At 40.8% G+C, this 20329-nt stretch overlaps 1 protein-coding gene across 3 annotated transcripts in view; it reads left to right on the top strand.

The window, feature by feature from the left end:
• The window catches only part of ankrd11 (ankyrin repeat domain 11), a 91784-nt gene that overhangs the window by 10372 nt on the left and 61083 nt on the right, over window positions 1-20329 (top strand). For all 3 annotated transcript variants that reach the window (XM_046389623.1, XM_046389631.1, XM_046389613.1), the window contains exon 2: window positions 12782-12861. The gene's annotated coding sequence lies outside the window, so the exon portion shown is untranslated. The remainder of the gene's footprint in view (window positions 1-12781; window positions 12862-20329) is intronic.

Here is a 20329-nt window from a genome sequence, read left to right as displayed (position 1 = left end):
CACTGATCTTTAAAGTTCTTTTGATACTAGAACCTTCCTCCCTATAAATATACTGCCTTGTTTTTGTGCCCATCTGTGTGTTTGTGAGGGTGTGTGTGTGGTTGCGTGCGTGCTTGTGTCACTCATACTCCCTGCAGTGGATCTTTTTATAGAAACAGCAGCCAGCAGTGTAATCTCTGGCGTGGATGTAGGACAGTCTTTTATTCCTCTTCATTACTTATGCAAAGCCCGTTCTCACCCACAATCACTGCATACCCTCTTTGGATGTACAGTTTTCTTAGAAAAAGGTTAGCAGTTAAAGGATCATACCAATGTTTTACCACAAGCACCACACATTTTATATACTTTATTACTGCTTCTCCTTTTCCTTAGACATAACAGTTCTTTATTTAAATGTTAATATGCTTTTTTGCCGTGCCTTCCTGTGCAATATACAATTAACTTGTAGAAAGTGGAAAATTGCTTTACATTTTAGTCTTCCACATCAGTCTGGATTCGTGCTGTGGGGTAAATTTTGACATTTAAAGCTTGAGTCTGCTGACAGATAGAACAGCATTCATGGTCTGGTATCAGAAAATCACACCTCCAAGACATGTTGTAACCATTGATGTAATAAACATACTATCAGTAATTAGAACACTTTCTGCATTAAAATGCCCTCTTTTTTTCACCTGTTTGTTATTAGAGTCCCAGCATTAATTGGTATAAAGAATGGGAAAAACACAGATCCTTGAAATACTCACATTTTCTGCTATAAGTATTTCATTTCATATTATATTTGTCATGGTTATGTTTTGGTTCATACTTCACCCCCACCACACACACACACACACACACCCCTACACCTCCTAGGGTTTGATCTGCCAAGTAGTGTCACCATTGAACATTTTAGAAAGAACTTTTCCTTTGCAGAAAGGTTTAAAATTAAAATCTATTTAAAGCTACAGCTGTTCTATTATGGATGTTTTTCCTATTTAATTATTTAGTAATACAGATCTAAATTTGGAGTGGTTGGTTGATGGGGCAGTGTGGTTTTGAGGTCCATCAACATAAAAATGGGTACGGTCAATGGTTTTTCAGATTTTATCTTTGTCTGTCAGCCCTTCATAATTTCCTACATTTTAATGTTGATATACCCAGGTGTGGTTATGGCGATATACACACTCTCCACATAGCTGCTTTTCACAGACACACATGGTCATTGTACTCCTGTGCAGCATGTCCGTTAAATTTCATCATATCACCCTCTGTGAGTCTTGGACAGATTAGATTGTCTGCTGAACTCATCCCTCTGGTGTGCACTGTTATGCTGCTCCCTCACACACTTGGCTCGACTCTCCCCTCGTCCTCCGCCTTTCCACCCACCAATACCTTTGTTCTCTCTCCTCTTCCAGTTTCTATCTGCCACCTTTCCTTCCCTTCCTTACGTCTCAAAGCCCAACTGTGTGCTTGAATATAGCATCCTTGCGTATTTGTCTCCCCCTCTCTCTGACAGTCTCCTCCCCCATCTCCATTTCTATGCAGCACTCCTGGTTCCTCAGGAAGCGCTGCTTGCAGGAAACTAAGGGCGTTGGACCTCACTGTTTGCCTTATTTCCTTCTTTGACAAAAATCATAGTAATTTATGCGCTACTGACAGCGTTGGTGTTTTCTGCTTTTAATCTGGTGCACTTTGCGTGAAGTAATTGATAATTGATGCAAATTAGATGCCAACTATTTTGATCATCAGTTAATTCTTATTTTTAAAGCATAAGTGATATTTTCTGGTTCAAGCTTCTTAAATGTAAGGATTTACTGCTTTTCTTCATTCTTTGTAATTTATTATATTGAATAACATCACAATACACAAAGAAGCAACCTGAAGATGTCACTTTGTGCTGTGGAAAATTATGAGAATTTTTATGACTCCACACTGGCGATAGCTGTGGCTAGAGCGGAAATGTTTGTGAGCTCTCCGTACATCTGTACATAAGCACGTATGCGCACCGTCCATGTCATTCTTGTGAACTCAGGCACGTCTTGAAGTAATTTCTTCAAATTTGGCACAAATGTCCACTTGGATTGAAGCATGACCTTTTTAAGAATTTGTTAGTCAAAGCTCAAAATCCTTGTGCCCTCACATAAGATAAAATGATGAAGCAATTATTTTTATATCCAAAGGGTCAAAGTTCAGCTGACATCATAATGTTCTGCTGCAGTTTAATCAGTGACAAAAATAATTGGCATTCCTAATGTTAATATACATTTTACTAGAAAGCCAGTAGTTTTTCTCTGTTGGTAGGATGCCCAGTCTTAATGTGCAACATGCATTGCTCTTTTCTTTTTCAAATTAGAATCTGTTTATCTGACTGAGTGGGATTCATTGAGATGATTCTTCTGTGTGTAAGGTAACTGTGAAGACCAGCTCATACAATTACAATAATAATTGTGATACGAGCCTCTGGTGCATTTCATATGTCAGTCAGTCATCTATCACATGAGCAGATACCCTTCAGTTGTGTGTACTTCTAACTTTGCCTGTCACCAGTACACGTTCCAACTATTTTTATTGTCTGTTTACTGTCTTCATGTGTTTCTCTAGTTTTGTTTTTCTTTTTCGTTTATTTAAAAAAAATTATATAGTTCTTAGATTCAACTAGAAAACAAATAAGTAGAAAAAAATGTATGTGTCATGTGAGGGGAGAAGTTGACAAATAAATTGCATCATGTAATATGCTCCCTTGTGTCGTAATACTTTTTGTGTGTGTGGGGGGGTTAGACAAAAAAAAATTACAGTATGTATTTGTATTAAATTGCATTGTCTATAGTCTTGTGTTTTTCTGTCCCTTGTGCACATTGCTGCAGTCATTGTCAGTTGCTTTTCATCTGTGAGATCAAAGCCCTCTGCAGCAGACCCTTGTGGGATTTTTTTTTCTTTCCCCTCCTAGGAGTGAGAGAAAAAAATATATAACACACACAACACCACAATCATACTGTGTGGGTGTGTGTATGTTCATGGTGTGCAGCCTTCATTGGCATTCAGTGCTTATAGTAGCTGAAGTATTCTCCGGTAGCCTCAGTTGTCATACAGCATATTTATTGTTGGTGACAACTCTTTAGAGGGTTGTAGTGTCTTAACATATATATGCATAAACACATACTGCCATAGCAGTTTCACCGCTCTGTATGCTTTGCAGTAGTTTCACACTGCTTTAATTCATTGCCATCCAGCTCTGGCTTTTTGTCTGCTTTCCAAGGAGGGCGAAATGAGAAATCTCAGAGAGTGTTTGTGTGTGGCTCAACTCTGTCAGTCGATCCCACCAGAATATGAGAAAGGTCTGAAATGGCTCCTCTTCAAGGTGACAGTGGCATCATGTATGATGCGCACCCACTCACACACACAACAAGCCGGGTTATTTGTGCCAAACAGTTCTGTGTTACCAAGATATTAGCTTGCCCGTGTGCCTGCATGTCAGCTAAATTGGGAAATCTGCACAGTTGATCCATACTGTGTGATTATGTTTGTTGTTATGTTTGCCACATATTGTAAAGAGACATATTGTATTTTTGAAAAACCCAGAATATGCATTAATAGATATCTGATTTTCCCATCCCTGTGTGGAAGTGGAGAGCCGATTTTGTAGCTGGATCTGTGACTTAGTGTGTGTGGAGATGATGTGTGTAAGCTGGAGATATTTATTAAATGCCTACTTTTTAACTGACTGAGAATTGTGTGGGAGAACGGATGGCCGCAGGCATTCAGAACCAACACAGTCGACTTGCTCTGTGGTGTTAACGCATGTGCGGGTGTTTATGTCGATAATGTACCATGTGCTGCTACTCCTCCATTTCCAACATTCACAGAGCCCTGTCTTTCTCTACAACCATGGCAACAGAAAATGACAAATGGCAGAACTGTGGAAATGCTCAGGTTGTGTGTGAGGCTGAATGACAGAGCAAGTTTTCTTGATAGAAAATCAAATCAGTGTTGGTGAATAGACTGGCTAGCCCTCACATACTGTATAATGCCGCTGTTCAAAACATTTAAAACAAGGAAGAATTAATAAAATTTCTGATGTGATCTACAATGCAATACATTGGCCCAAATTTGGCAAACTCAGGATGGAAAGCTCAGTATCATGATTGGGGAGAGGAATATATGTGATTGGCTTGTCCACTTGACATCGCAGGGCAGGTATCAGAATTTATGAGAGTTTGTTCTTTTTGGCCGTTATGCAAAACAAGTAGAAAATAATGGTTGCTGTGAACTAGCTAAATGAGCTGGACAATTGTTGAAAAGTTATCAGGAAATGAGTACATTTCATTAAAAAAAAGATAAACAAATTATATTGCTGCTCATTTCCATTGTACAGGACTCTCTTTCTAGGCAGTGATATTGCTGCTGCAGCAAGACTGAATTGTGTGATTGTCTGTGTGATTGTCTTCTGTAACATATTGTGGAAAAATATGGAGAGACGTGGAGAGAGTCTGTGTTTGTGTTGACCCGAAATACTTAGAAGTCATGTACAAAAAGCTTTGGAAAGGGGTGTCTTGACAAACTCATGGGTGTATAGAGCCATCATTTAGATGGGAAATAATGCTCTTCTAGTGATCTGAAGAAATGGGGATGGGTGTGTGCCAGTTAAGAGAATGTGAAGTGAACTGCTGCTTCTCTAGAACAACAACAGCCGGTGTTAATGCTGTTGAACAGGACAGTGGAAGCAAGTCCACCCATGCCAATGTACGTCTTCTTGACACTGATGTGTAGGTTTACATAGAAGATCATCTGTTTTGACATGTAGTGAACCTGACACACATGTTTAATAGCAGCATTGTTGCAGGTTCAGTGTGTGGCATGGGAATATGTGGCATTAACACCACTAGCTTAGAGCAGCTGTTTGATAGCATTGTTTTTATCATTTCAATAGGTAGATTGTGAGTGCAGACATGATTGTTTGAACATTTAGTTGATGGAAAATGTATGTGTACTCTTGAAAATGAATTCATTACGTAAGAATAAAATTTACTATCTTCTGGACTGAGGAATACTTGCTTGATCTGCATTTTTATATCATTGTTGAATGGAATACCTTCTGGTCTATGACAGCCTGGCAGACAAAATGAGTAGTTTGAAGGCATTGCCTTGGGCTCTGCTGACTTGTGATGGGGAAATGTCATTGTTTTTGACATTTTATACAATAAATGATCTAGACAGTGTAATGAAGTATTGAAAAAAAAAACAACAACTCACTAATAAATATAATTGCGTGGAACTGATAACTTATACATCAGCCTGGCACATCAGAAGGAGTTGCAGCATGCAGCAGTTGTAGCCCTTACTGCTATAAGAACACAGCAGCAAGTTTGTTTACGCACAGTGTGTAATCATATATAATACTATTCGAAAGAGCAGAGAAGAAATTGTACATTCATTCGCTGAACAGTGAGCTCAAGCATTATGGGAAATTGTTGTCCCACACCAATACAGTGTTGTATTATCACTTTTCTATGTAACGTGCACCTCGTAAAATCTAAAATCTGCATTGAAAGGGACTTCATGGTGTGTTTGAGCGCACCTCATGCTCAGAAGTTAGTATTTGAATGACCACTAGGGTTGTTTAAAACAAGTATCTCATTTCCTTTATAGAAATACATAGACTTTACCTGTCATTATGTTCTTGTTCTTTTACTACAATATTTTTAAGAATAAGGTGCTAAAATCAACACAATATCCCATTCATTTCTTTACAGGCAGGTAATAAGTCAAATCAGATTTGTATCTGCAAACAGAAAAACAATATATTTGTACAACAGGTTCCCATGTACCTCTAGTCTTACAGTAACATCTTTTATTAATTAAATACTGAAGATTTACCCAATATGCATACATTTTTGCCAGTCAAAACAATATGCATACATCCAGTAAAAATTGTTTTGGCTGGTGGATTTTACTAGTCAACCAGTTAATTTTGCACGCTGGTAATATTTGGCACACTTTTTGGACAACTGTATCACTATAGTATGATAGTGGCGTCATATTATTTGTTAAGCCCTAATAATGTTATATAAGTTATAATTTTAAGACAAATAATCTTCAAACTGGACTTTATTAGAGCTGAGCACGTGATAATTCTTAATGAATTGCGCTATTTTTCTTCCATTTCTTCCACTCCAAGTTGTTATCCATCATGTTGTATGAGCAGAACTCACATGCTTTTCTGTTTATACCTCTTTAAAAAATGGGGTGGAAACATTTTATCTTTCTTTGAACTTCTTTGATAAGTGCAATACCGTATACCTAGCCATAGAGGATTGTACTTAAATACTAAGGGACTTTATGGTTTAGCTTTTGTGTTGTTTGTGTTTTTGATGAAGCCTAGAATTCATTTTAATTGATTTCATTTTAATGAAGCAACTGTGAATGTTCCAACAGTTCCTTCTGGCTTTGCTGTCCTTGATTTTCATTCCAGCTGCCACATAGAAAATGTTCACAATGTTATGTACTGGTAATGTTTAAAGTCAATGAGAAATTGAAAAGCATTTGTCTTAGTTGCACAGCCGAGCTGAAGATACCTTCGTTTGCTCAGGCTGTATATTGAGAGCACATGCAAGCTTCAGGTTGAGGCCAACATTTGAAAAGGCATCTTTTGAATGTGAAGATTTTTTTCCCCCAGTCCAGAGAGCTTGTTACCTTGACAACAGCAGAAGATTCGTAGCAAGTGGAGCTGAGCTTGCCGCGGCATGGCAGTGCCGAATAAACACTGTCGCTAACTGTGTCACGAGTGCTGCTGTTGCCTTCTCATTGCAGCCCTTACCCCCTCACTTCTCTGTCTTCATTTAATATCAGGCTTTTATTTAGAAGGTTTGTTGTTCACCTAGTATTCACCCATCCCAGCCATATGGAAGACTGTCCTTGTGTTTTCCAGATTCTGACTCTATGCCTCTTCTTTTCACCCCTTCTCATGCTCTCCACTGCGTTTGCTTTTTTATGACCTCTCATTGCCGTCTCCTGTACTGATGCTTTATCTCGCACGAGTGTGTTTGTTCTTTAGGTAAAATGATGAGGATTGAGCTGCCAGTATGCTGCCTCTGTTGATTGCTCATGCTTGAGATATGGAGGATCAGTGTGCTGTGGTCCCTCCCTGCAGAAGCCAGGCTTTATCAATAATGTAGATGTTTTTGAAGAGAAGAGGTGTGGTGTGCATCTCTTTTTCTCTCTCCTCCCCCTGGCCCATCTCACCCCTCCCCCCAGCTGTCTCCCCACACCCTCCAGTGTCAGATTTCCCCTCCAGTGTTTGAGCATAGAAGAGCAGATGACTGAATCTAATTAGTGAAGATATTACAATAAGCCCCGATACCTGATGCTCTGACATACTGCAGGCTGGTATATTGAGCTGCTGTTGCTTCCTATTGTTTATTTGGGTTAGTGCTCAGACTTAATATAGGGGTTGGTTTGCCATCAGCGTCACTGCACTAGCCATCACTAAGCTCTATAGTGTCAGCCAACATCCCCCACCCCCCCCCCCATGTTACAGACACTTTACCCTTCATAAGACTAACATTTCTATTAATATATATTTTTAAAATGGGACATTCATCAAAATGAAACTGTACAGTCCAAACTTGTTTGTCAAATTTAAAACATTTCATTATATACATTTGGTTAATTACAAGCACCGTTTTATTTCTTTTTATCTTTAAGGCTGGTTGGGCATTTAACCTCTTGTTTTAGAAGTCATTTATCAGTTATTTTAACTAATCTCAAACACATGTGCTATGATGGATTAATTAGGAAAATACTGTTCAATTTTGCCATGTTGCCTTATGGACACATATTTTTGCAACTTTGTTTTTAGATTCTAGAAAGAATGTGGACATTGAAGGCTCCTTTTATTCAGTAATATACAAAATAGCTTGTAGGTGATCATTTGTCTTGTAAGCAACAAATGGGTATCTGAAAGTAGTCATGTGTTAAAATGATGTAAATGCAACCCAGAAAGTCAAGTTTGTATGAGTTGGAATGCCTATCAGGCACCACAACACTGCACAGGAGATAACGGTATTATTAGGAATGGTCCCAGGCAGCTATTATTTTATATTTAATCTTTTGTTGCGATGCCCATAGCTTTTCAACAAAAGTTGAACCATATTGACTTTTTATCCTGTGCAACTGTGCATTTTTCTGCATTGAAACCCACACTGCATTGACAAAGAGGCACTGCATTTTTCCACACAGAGCTGAAGTTGATCTGAACACAGTCTTAGTCTAGGGATTTAAGAAAGCACGTATTCACTTGTGTATTGCTATTTTTCTTTTTTGGTGTGTCATACTGTAGTTATTCTCAAAAGCACTATCAATTTTTATTGATAGTTTAGATGCAAAGATATGGCTGTGGTTGATTTTATGTTGTGTTTAAACCCCCAACAGCAAGATAGGAGTGTGGTAATCTGTCTTCCTGCCCGACGCAACTACATCAGCTGAGATGTTAAGCATATAGCAACAATGTGAACACAAAGAACACATGCCCATGAAACAGTATATATCACGTAGAAGATCTCGGTGTCTTAAATCTTAACCTCTGTGTTGGGATCTGTGTTGTATTGCCATTTTTTTGAAAATATGCAGATCTACCTTAGACTCCCATCGATTGATATGACCTTACTTGTTTTTATCAAGTTGCCATTGATCGAGCAGCAAATGACAAAACTTTACTCTGATGTAATATAACAGAAGTCTGTCACCAGACTGCTTTGGTAAACACACTTTATTGCATAAAGTCCAGCAGCACTACATGTCTTGCTGAGACTCTATGCCAACATTTGTAATCCTCTACTTACCGTGTCCTGTATATGAACTCCACACAATTCAGCTAGCCTGTGAATTTTGTTAGCGATGATCTACTGGGCTGCAAAGCCTGCATTGTCAGGGTGAAGTAATGTCTCTGCATGATGTGTACCAAGCCACGCTTTATGAAATCAGACAGAGGTCAGTGCTGTTGTTCCAGGTCGCCTTTCAGCTGACTCTGATCTCTTCTCTGATAAGAAAGCTAGACACAGGACTGACTGGAGAGGTGCTCTGTAACCCTGGGGGGCACGCCGGTGTGCTTGTCTTACATGGTCCAGATTTCCCATATAGAAGCAGTGATACAAGTTTGTTGAAATGGAAGCTGTTTCTGTAATCAGATGCCAATTGACAGAGAAGCAAGACAAAAGATGCCTGTGTCCTGAAGCCAGCAGCAGAGCCCCTGTCTCCTCTTTAATCCCACAGTACCCACAGGAGTATTCCCTCTTTAGCACACATGTTGGTTCAGATCCAAATTAACCATTAAAATCATCAAAGTCACACAATAATACAAACCAAACTAACTGATCCAGGCAGCAGTGAATCAGTAACCCATGCTCTGCAACGTAAAAATACTGTTTTAGTCAAGAGTCTTGTGTCTTTGAAGAGAGTCTAGATGGCTATAACGGCTTCAGTTTCCCGTCAGAAAGCGCTCTCTTATGACAAGGTAAAGGACTGAAAATATTCTAAATATAGAGCACACTTAAACTCACTTTTTTTTCCAGTTGATTAAAATACATTTTGCTGCTGCCACTGTTCACAGCAGTACTTAGCTTAGCGACCATGCCAGCGTTCCTGTCTACTTCTTCATTTACCAGTAGTCCTCCCAGCAAGCTGTTTGTGACTGAGGGGGTAGATGAACTGGTATCACAAGAACATTTCAGAATCTTCATATTTTTGGAGAGCTTGACAGTATTAGTATCTATAGTTACTGTACTACTATAGAATCCACCTTCTGCAATGGTCAGTGCTCAGTTCAGTTTTAATTTGCTAAACAAAAAAGCACTTTTTCTTTCAGAGATGACAGGATAACATTCAAGCCCTGCAGTATGATATGGTGTTTTAGTGGTGGTTTTGAATTAATATTATAATGATTGGTGACCTTGCGAAAAGCTTGTACAACTGGCTATTGATGTGTATTTCCATCCTGTCCATAGTATCTTTGTGCTTGTGTGCAGAGGAATGTGTCCTGTAGCTTGTCCTCTTGTTCCAGAGTGTTTCTCAGGTGTATTGAATTAGACAGTAGGTGATGAGGGCTTTTGCTCAAAATGGTGTCGCTTATTTCACTCTGTGATAGCTGTTGTTCATGAAGAAATATTCACTGTATGCTGTTACCTCATTGTCATTATTTTTCTTTCAGTTCTATGGTTTCCTTACTGCCCTGTTTATATTTATTATAAAAACAGGGGCAGTAACTGATTGCTTATGCCTCCTTTTATAACTAATTCAGAGAATAACCTTGGCCAAAGAAATGTTCTTGGATTTGCTTTCAGTGTCATTCTGGTTGGTGTAGCCATGGTTTTTAGAGAATACGATTCTTAGTTAAATCTGTGTCTCTTGACAGTTTCTGTAGGTGATCATCAAGGGGGATTATCTGTATGCTGTCTCCAAAACTCTGCTGGGAGGGTGGTGTTCTGCTTCCTGGATGGATTATTACAATCCATCAATCCTGTGATTCCTGCTGGGAAAGCCCCACAGGTTCCAGTCCAGTACAAACACAAATACGCATCTAGCCCTCATCCTCCTTACCACTTAGACCAACCCAGTGAGGCCTGGCCTTAATCCTGTCCTGTGTACCCACCTGCCACCCTGCCTGTACCATCAGCCTTTGTACTCTATCCCTTAAAACCCCCCACACAAGTCTTGTGATATTATCTCCTAGCAGAGATATTATGAACACTTGCAAATGATAAATAAGCACACACATGTATCTGTAAGCAGAATGTTGGGTTAAATGCAGTCCCCAGGCTCATGTATGTACTGTATTTTTAAACAGTGTCAAACCTGACAGCTAGTTGCTACTGGCTGTTGGACTTCAGCCCCCTTATGATGCCTTAAAAGTAACTTGATAAAAGAAATGTAGGTTCAAATTGGGGGGGGTCCCATAATCATTGGAATGTCACCAATTTAGCCCAACACTGGGCCTCTGTTAACCTCCCTCCCCTCCCTTGTCCTGCCTCCTAAATCCCAATAAATCCTTGTCCTCATAGTTGGGAGGGGACTGGGGGAAGGGCGACCAGCCAGGAAGGTTAGGAACATGAGCAGGACTGGGACGCTAGGCTTTAGCTGGTTAGGCTGGGTTTTCGTGTGCTTAATTTGGCAACTTGCTGTGTGCTGGGTTCTCTGATAGCCATCAAGCGCAATACACTCAGAGGTTTGCCGCTGTGGGGCAGCAGTATTCAAACTTTTTCACATCAAGGACCCCTAAATTGACACAAATTAGACGATGGACCATGGATATTGGTAAACTAATAATCAGGGCAGTTGGTGAGGTGTGGTCTCAGTCTATATGTTTCAGGTCAAGATAAGGTTCAGGTTAATGGTACTGTACATCATGGTCACAGAGGAGAACAAGGGCTAGGCACAGAGCTGGGTTATTTTGGATAAGTGCGCAGTCCACATCATGTATGACGGACAACTCAACATAGAGGTTTACAGGAAACCCACTCACACCGATCAGTACTTCAGTTTTGACTCACACCACCCACTGGAGCACAAATTAGGGGTCATCAGAACCCTTCAGTCACAGGCAAACACCATACCTACCACCAACAGAGGTAAGATGAGGGAACAGGCACACATTAGGACAGCCCTCAAAATCTGTGGTTATCCCGGATGGGCCTTTCTAAAAACCAACAGGAAGAGGCCCACAGAGAGGGAGGGCAACAGAAGGGGGAATGTCATCATGCCTTGCGTTGCAGGGGTTTCTGAAAAACTTAACCAGCACCAGATCCCTGTACACTTCAGACCCGAAAACACCCTGAGACAAAAACTGGTTCATCCCAAAGATAAGACATCCAGACACAAGCTGGACAATGTGTTGTATGCCGTTCAGTGTAGTGAAGAGTGCGCTGACATGTACATTGGGGAGACCAAACAACCACTACACAAGCGCATGGCCCAACACAGGAGGGCCAACTCCTCAGGACAGGACTCAGCTGTTCACCTCCACCTCAAGGCTAAAGGACACTCCTTTGAGGACAACAATGTCCACATTTTGGCCAGGGAAGACACATGGTTTGAGAGGGGTAAAGGAAGCCATCTTTGTTAACCTGGCAAAACCATCACTCAACAGAGGAGGTGGTCCAAGACACAACCTGTCACCCACTTACAGGGCCCTCTTAGGAATAATACCCAAAAGATTCAGTTCTCACCTGCTCCCACCAGGTTCACACATCAAAGAGACATGTGACCAATACCACTCTGTAGGGGATGTCAATGACCCATCAGAACCCCCTCACGACACCCCAACACTTCCCCAGGTGACCCTAACGGCCCACTCAATAAGAGGGACCTGAGGCACCTTTGTTCTCAATTGAGTTTTGTCACATCCACAGTAGATATATTCCAGTACACCCCACCATCAGTTAGAACTGAAGAAGCTTCTTGGATGAGAGGCGAAACGTCTTCTAGAAAAACTTCACGTCCAGTTGCCTAACAGAACTATTCAACCTTGACCATGACCTGGATGACTGAGAACCTCCATAGATATGATAAAGACGAGGTTTTGTGTCCACAGTATCGGGTTGAGGGAACATAATGGAGACCAGATTATCCATTGCATGTCAGTGTCCCTATCTCCTGTTCTTCCACAGGCCTTTTCTCAGCTGGCCAGAGAAATGTGGGAGAATCAATCCTGGGAAGAGAAACCTGATCCAATACCGACTCGTCATAAGGAATGTGAAACTGCTTGTGCTGTCCTTGTAATTAATGTTGGTTTCATTTGTGTCTTGTTTTTCAGGATCCTGTGGACTCTGCAGCAGCAGGTGTTTTTCTAGTTGGATTTTAGCCCTCTGACATTCTCTCGCAGCCATGGAATCGGTATGTTAACGTCTTTTTGGAAAATATAACCATCAGACTCTGTCCTTTTAAGGCTGCTTTCTTTGAAGCACTATTGGTAAAGCACTTGTATCTTAATTGTTGTTTTTTGGCTACTTTATGTGTCTGTGCTGACATCGTAATACCTGGTATGCTGTACAGTGTGTGTGTGTGTGCGTGTTTGTTGGTGGGTTGCATCTTTGTGAATACAGCAACTCAAGGATTGAAATGTCACATTTGCATCTTTAAATCACCCTTCACCTGTTTTTTTTTTCTCGCTTATATAGCACACATTAATTTACCATATAAGGGACACTGGCTCCTCTAAAGTCTCAGTGCTTTGTGAAATGGAGTTTATGTTGGTGTCAGCCATGTGGTGCGTGTACATATTTGAGATTTCTTATAGTAGTAATGACATCATTACAATAACGGAACTCCGGGCTGTTAAAGTCCCTCTTGTTTAACCAAACAACCATTGCAGTGTTTTGTATTTTTTTGGGGAAAAAAAAGACTTTGCTTGGTTGTGCTTACATATATATGTGCTTACATACTACAAACATCAGACTCTTTATTCTCAGTCATGCAGGGGACCTAATGTAGGAGTTGCTTGTACCAACAGGCAGGCTGAAAGCACAGCAGCATTGAACTCTATCCACTGGAATGCATGTATTAAGAAAGGGGCTTAGTACATGCCTAACCTCTGCTTTCCTGTCCTTTGTCAGAGGCTGTGTGTAGGTGTGTGTGTGTGTGTGTGTGTGTTAGAGACTGTGAAAAGTAGGTCACAGCTTCAGTAGTGTAGTGCAACTAGCATGTGTCCAACAAAAGCCCTCCATTACCCTCTCTGTCTTACTCACACATGCATTGCATATGCACAGATACATCTGTCAGTGAATGTGACCATAGTCCTGACCATGACAAACTCTTCATTATGAGCACAAGACCACATTTATTGTCCATTTTAAAGTAACAAAAATTTGAGTTTACTGCTCCACTCCTATCAAATTATTGGCATTGTGGTCAAGCCACAGTTTGATGAAGAACATGCTTGTTTAACAAACTTGCTGCCTAGTTTTTGCTTGAAGATTGCAGTCATGGATAGCATTCATTTTAGAGGTGCATCAATCATAAACATGTAACAATAAAAGCATATACTTTGACTTTAAGGAGGCATGAAATTACACTTGACTATTCTGTCGCAGGGAATTATTAGTAATACTAAATAAACCACTGACAACAACCAATCACATACAATTTAGCATAGATGTTTAGCAATACATAGATAAATAGATGCTTTTCTTAACCTAACCAACAGCTGCAGCACTGGCTCATCTCCTTCTACTGCACAAAGTCATCTCTCTCCCTCTGTCTCTGACTCTCTAACTCTCCTCCCACCCGCCTCTCTTGTGTCTATGTGCCTGTGGCTGTGCACCAGCAAGAGCTGCTACTGTTTACCTCTCTGAGCTGCCTATATCTGCTTACTGTCAGTGGAAACCAAGGAAACTGATCACAAAGCTTATTATGGTGCCAGGAGTGGAGAGTGGAGTACATTCTGTGTGCGTGCGTGCATATGGGGGCTGAACATACACGCGCGCACACACACACACACACCCTCTGCCACCCTCCACCACCCTCCTCCCTCTCTCCCTCTCCTCATGTGATGCCAGTCACATGGTTTCCAGGCAAGCAGCTAAGTAAATCAGAATCAGACTTTTATTTTTAACTGCTTTAAATCCTCCACCTGATCTCTGAGGTTAGCAGAACTGACTGAGGTGCCTGTTGATGACTTGTCCTTTTCTTCACACTGTGTTTCTGTGACTGTGACTGTGACTATGTCACTCTTTCTCAGCTTCATTAAGCTCTTGCCATATCTGTCTACCTGCTCCCTATCTGCCTTCTGTGTGGGTTTGACAATGCTCTGCTTTGGCATGAAAGCATTACTTGAGAGTCATTATAATGAACTAATGTGGTAGACCTTAGTGGTGGCTAGAAGCCCTTTCACGCATTATTCTATGATCTATTGCACAGACACTTGAATAAGATCTTAGAGCAGAAGCTGTTGCATAATAGCATTAAGTTTTTATTAGTTGACTGAATAAAGAAGGCCTGCTGCATCAGACAGGGCGTTTACACCAGCTGCTTTATTGAATTCAGTGTTTCCCACAAATTGACAGTGTAACTGTGGCAGCAGGTGAGCTGAGTGAGGAAGGGGCTTGTTTTTAATGACGTAGTGAATTGATCAAACCCAGCTTGGTACCGAATATCTGCACCAACTAGGTACACATACAACCTTAAAACAGGCCTACAATAAACAGTGTGATTCAAGAGAATCTCTCTCTCTCTTTCTCTCTCTGTCTCTCTCTCTGATTTTCTGCACATCTTGTTTCCTTGTCAGTAGACAAGAGGGGCATAGCAAGGGGATGCTGTCAGTTGGTTGCAGGAGGCATCGTTTTTTCAAATGTATAGAAAAAGTGATATAGAGGATGCTAAATTATGGTGCTAAATATACTTCCATAGTTTCATTCTTAATATACATGCGCAATCCGCCCCATTAAAGTCTTTGTGTGATGATGTGTTTGTGACAGAGCATCTGTTCTGCACTGATCATTGTACATTTGGCATTTTGGGGGGTAAAACGCTGTGTTTGTCACCCCCATTGCCCTGACACAATAGAGGAGGAGTAAGACAAATAACACAAAGACCATCCACCACATCACAATCAACACTACATGTAGCTCTGGGTTACCTGGCCAAAACATAATATCACAATCTGTTTAATCTCAACTATGATCTACAATGTATATTGTGATTGTTGTCTATCTTGAAATGCCATGTTGACTATAGCCAGACTTTAAGTTCCTTCATATGTCACACAAGGAAGGAACACATGAAACGGTTAAGTAAATTAGCATAGCCATCTAGTTGGCTACATAACTCTACTAGGCTCTTGTGATCTAAAATCATCAGATGCCTTTCCTTGCCTGTATGTACAAGTCCCATAGCCCCTAAATACATGGCTTAGCGGTGATATATCTTGACATCTATAGTTATGAACCTGGGCCTTGGGTGAACTCTGACCTTATTTATCTGTTATAAGTAATTTCATATGTATAGTGAATTTGTGTCATTATAAGATGTCAAACACAGGCTTTTTGTGTGAAAGTGTTGTCTCCTCTTTGCTGTAGCCAGCCATTAGCAGTACAGATATCATTCTGGCTGTTATCTTTCAGCAGAGGAGCTGAGAGGGGAGGTGTCTGTGTGTTCGATTTGGTACAGATGAAAGGCTAAAATTCTTGTAATCACACCTTCTCCACTGGTTTCCTCACAGCTCCCCTTCTGTCTCCTCCTCCTCCTCCAAAGCAGGGCTTGTTCCTCAGTGGGGATTAGTGTGTGCAGCAGCTCTGAACTGGGAAGTGGGCCCTGCCAGTCACATTACATAACTCGCCCCCGCTAGTGCAGCTCGGCCTGGCCCGTCTGGAGAGACGACTATAGACGCTTTGTTTTCCCAGCCTTCCCTTCTTCCTCCCCTCTGCTGCTCCTCCTCCTCCCCTTCAGGCAGGCTGCATACTGATGCCATATAGAAGGAGTCTGTTTGCAGGGAACAGGCAAGGCACTGTGGCATGGAGTGCAGCGAAATACGCTAATAGCTAGCTGAATGACAGGGAGCTCACATCTTAGGCAGAGGAATTCGAGGTCTGCCATAGGTCGTACAATTTCAGGGAGATTGGAAGCAAGGGAAATGCAGTACTATGCATTACTGCCTGGCTGCCCTGAGGTGTCACATTAGTATGCCCAGAAGGTCAAAGTCCCTTTCAGATTTTAGATTAGACTGTTGGAGCTCAGTGTCAAGGTTGGCATGTTTTTAGATTGTTTATAAGTATTCACCAATTCCATATTTTTGTGCCATTGTCCTGTGCAGTTCGACCACACACACACAAACACACACTTCCCCACCTGGCAGCCTGCCACCGTTCATAGGGTGGGAGTGGGAGGCCAGTGTGCTCTGTGTAATGGAGGATCAGACCAGTTAGCACTCTGTGTGAGTAGAAGTAACTCGTAGGCGTGAGAGTGAAAAGGATAAATAGCAATGCATGGCGGCAGTTCTGTGTACAACATCTTGCAGCATTAAATTCAGGATTTGTTTTTTATTTCTCTATTTTTCTCTTTGAGGAGTTGGAAATGTTACTGCTGAGAGATGACAACAGACTACAGTAGGGAAATCATGCAGAGGGGAAGTAACTCGGGACCAGTTGGGAGTGGAGTAGTAATAGCAGTTTTCCCATTTACTACAGCCAGTAAATAATGTGGTCAAAACATGTATTTGTTTGTTGTTCGTTTTTGGGGGTTTTCAGTTTTTAACACAGTATTTTAAGAGCATCTGCGTAATAGTGGTAGAAGCCCATTCAACAAATTGTCTATTTTTGTCCCTTGATTACCTGTCACAGCAAGCAATAATAAATGTAATACTTTAAACATTTCAACGTGTAAACCCCTTCTGCTCTCTAAATCTAAGAATAAATAACATTAAAAAAAACAAAATCTGGTATTGAGTGAAGCATGTCTGCACAGCCAGGAGCACAGAATGTTGGTTTGCTTTCATCAAGATTTTTTTTTTTCTGCTCTTACTCTGCTCTTGGGAGGTCATAGTTGCATCCCAATCACTGTTTTCCACAAGCTTAAGTACATGTTAATACATGTATGCACCAGCAGGATCTGTACCTGATGGTTAGACTGATTTAGGCTCACTACTGCTTTATAATGTTGGTGGTCTGTGAATTGCCATGTATTCCACTATCTACTTATTCCGTCGCTGGAACCCTCTATTTAAAAAAAAAAAAAAAAAAAAGCCTCTGTCATGTCACAATCTCCCTGTTCAGTCATCATTTTAATTGGTCTTAAACATCTCTTCTATGTGTATAGCAGCTCTTTCTTTTCATTCTTTTGTGTAGCATGGTTCACCGATATTATTAATTTATGTTCACCAAAGTCTTGACATAGAATAGTTTTTGGTTACTTGTAATCAACAATAATATGCAGCCTTGGTTGAAGTTGGAGTCATTAATTTAGCATTGGTACTGGTCTTTCACCTCGAGTCTCCCTGCGTGCGCTAATTTGATATATTTAAATTTGCTTGGAATCACTCCATTCATTTTGATAATAAAAAACAGTTGCACAGTTTGATGTTATCATTGTTAGTTTTGTGCTACAGTTGATGAATATGTCATATCCAGCCCTATAATATTAGTGAGTTGTAGTGGGCTACCTCTTTGCCACTTTTGATAAGAACTTCATCCAAATGCTTCCAATGTAAATGAGAGAAGGGAAACCATCAAGGACCATGTATCTAGTTTGCATATGTATATTATCTTGGCTTCATATCTGCAGTTGGAGATGAGCTTGAGTTTGCTTTCAGTACATCAGCCATGAGCCAAGTTCCCATCAGAGTAGTTGCTACACCAAAGATTCTGTTTAGATGTGACAGCTAATTTTAGAGCTTCTAGGCCCTTGTCCAAGGTGGGGGAGGATAAGATAACATTGAAGTAGCTCTCCCTCCTTGGTTTTGTTTGTCCGTCCAATAATCCTCATCCAGCCACATCCAACAGCCCTCATCCAGCCTCGTTGGCTGTTGTGCACTAATACAAATGTTGGCTATTTTTGGTAGTGTGTATAAATACAAGTCTGATTTCTGTTTTCAAGCTCTTTTTCTTGGATCTCACTGAGAATCACAAAACCAGGAGCACATACTTACACAGATCTGTCAACATTGTTTACTCAAATACATTGGTATTTGTACCACTGGTATTAAGAAAGTTAACTGGTTAACAAAGTAACTAAAAATAAGACAGAATAACCATCTGTTTGGGGCCATTGCAAAGATTTGTAAAGGATAATTTTTACTTTCAATGATATATTTAATGGGTAAGAATCTCACCATTTGTACTTTGCCTTTCTTATGCTTACTTCCACTTATAGACAGAGGCAAAAAAACAAAGGGAAACAATCTTCCTATTATACTTTTATGTGTCCACATCAGTGTGTTAAAGCTCAGCTCTTATTAGCAGCTAGTTTGAATTGTTAAACACAATGTGTCACGTTTCTTCAGCAATCTCTGCTCTAATCTTTTGAGGGTATTAGAGTACAGTGGTGGTCAATGGGCCTCTGTTTCAAGGAAGGCAGTCAAAACCATGCAACGAGCTATTAAGGATTGAAGAAGTGTGGAGAGCAGCTAAGATCCCCCATTCCACACTTTTTAACCATAATGGCAATGGTAATGGACTGATTTGTTTATGTCAGAAAGGCATCGGCTTTCAGGAAATTCAGCCCTGAATGTTATTTGTTCATTTATTTATTTATTGTCCATAAGTGATATGACTTTTGTCAGTTTGAAGGCATGTGTGCAAGCACACACGCGTACAAACATGCCTGTGAAACACGTGGTCACACACTCATTCAGCCTTCACCACTCACCAAACCTATACATAGGCCATGTAGCAAAGCTGTCCCTGTCTGGCCCCACTCTCCTGTCCCTCTCACAGCCACAGAGCAGTGACCTTGGTTTCAAGTAGCTGTACTCTGTTAGAAAGCCAACACCTCTCCCGGGATGGGCTGACCTTGTTGTCTGACATACTGTAAGTCTGCACGCCCCTCTCTGTCTCTCTTTTCGTCTATCTCTTTCACTCACAACATCAACAGCTTAAATAAGTTGCTCTGTGTTCACTTCACCATTACAAATGCACTATAATGTAGGGCCTACGCTATAGGAGCAGGTCTCTTTGTTGTTTTGTTTAAATACAAAGGCAGAATAACTGTGAGGGTTCAGCAGGTTTGGACCTCTCCCTAACCAGGTGTTCCTTCATCAGACAGCGTCTCCTATCAGTGGCAACCTACTCTTTTATGAGGGTGTACACGGCGGTGCACTCGATTGTCTCCTCCCTCTAAGCTCTTGTCTTTGAGTTCCCTGCAGCTGTCCGGCTCTGCACAGTGCATGGATGGGTCCAGGCATGTATGTTCATTTCATAGAAGGCCCATAACTAAAATAGTGTTCATATTCGGGGATTTCTTTTACCCCCCTCCATCAAGGTTATTTCTCTTATTGTAGCTTTTTTCTAATGTACAGGTAAGGTCAGCCTAGTGAGTATTGACACAGAAGTGTAGTACATGACTTTTGTTTTTCAGGCTTTCACTGTGGCATAGTTGCAGGAAGCAGCCGAGTAAACAGAGTGTGTGATGATCATTGTTTACATGCACGTCAGTGTTGATGATAATCAGTGAAAGAATCCTCCGGTTATTTAAACAGTTATTCATACAACTGGTTGTTGTTGTATATTATTTAATTTCGTCCTCATAGTGAACATAACTGAATTAAGCAATACTGAATGCTCAATATTTCAATTTTCTAAGGCTTTCTAGTACCAAACTCGATGCATCAATGGCATCTAAATGTTGTGAAAGTTATCCGTTTGTCCAGTTAATC

The sequence above is a fragment of the Scatophagus argus genome, chromosome 1, assembly GCF_020382885.2.
Source record: "Scatophagus argus isolate fScaArg1 chromosome 1, fScaArg1.pri, whole genome shotgun sequence".
Classification (NCBI taxonomy): Eukaryota; Metazoa; Chordata; class Actinopteri; family Scatophagidae; genus Scatophagus; species Scatophagus argus.
The sequence above is the reverse complement of the archived record's forward strand: the minus strand, read 5'-3'. Positions and strand labels throughout refer to the sequence as shown.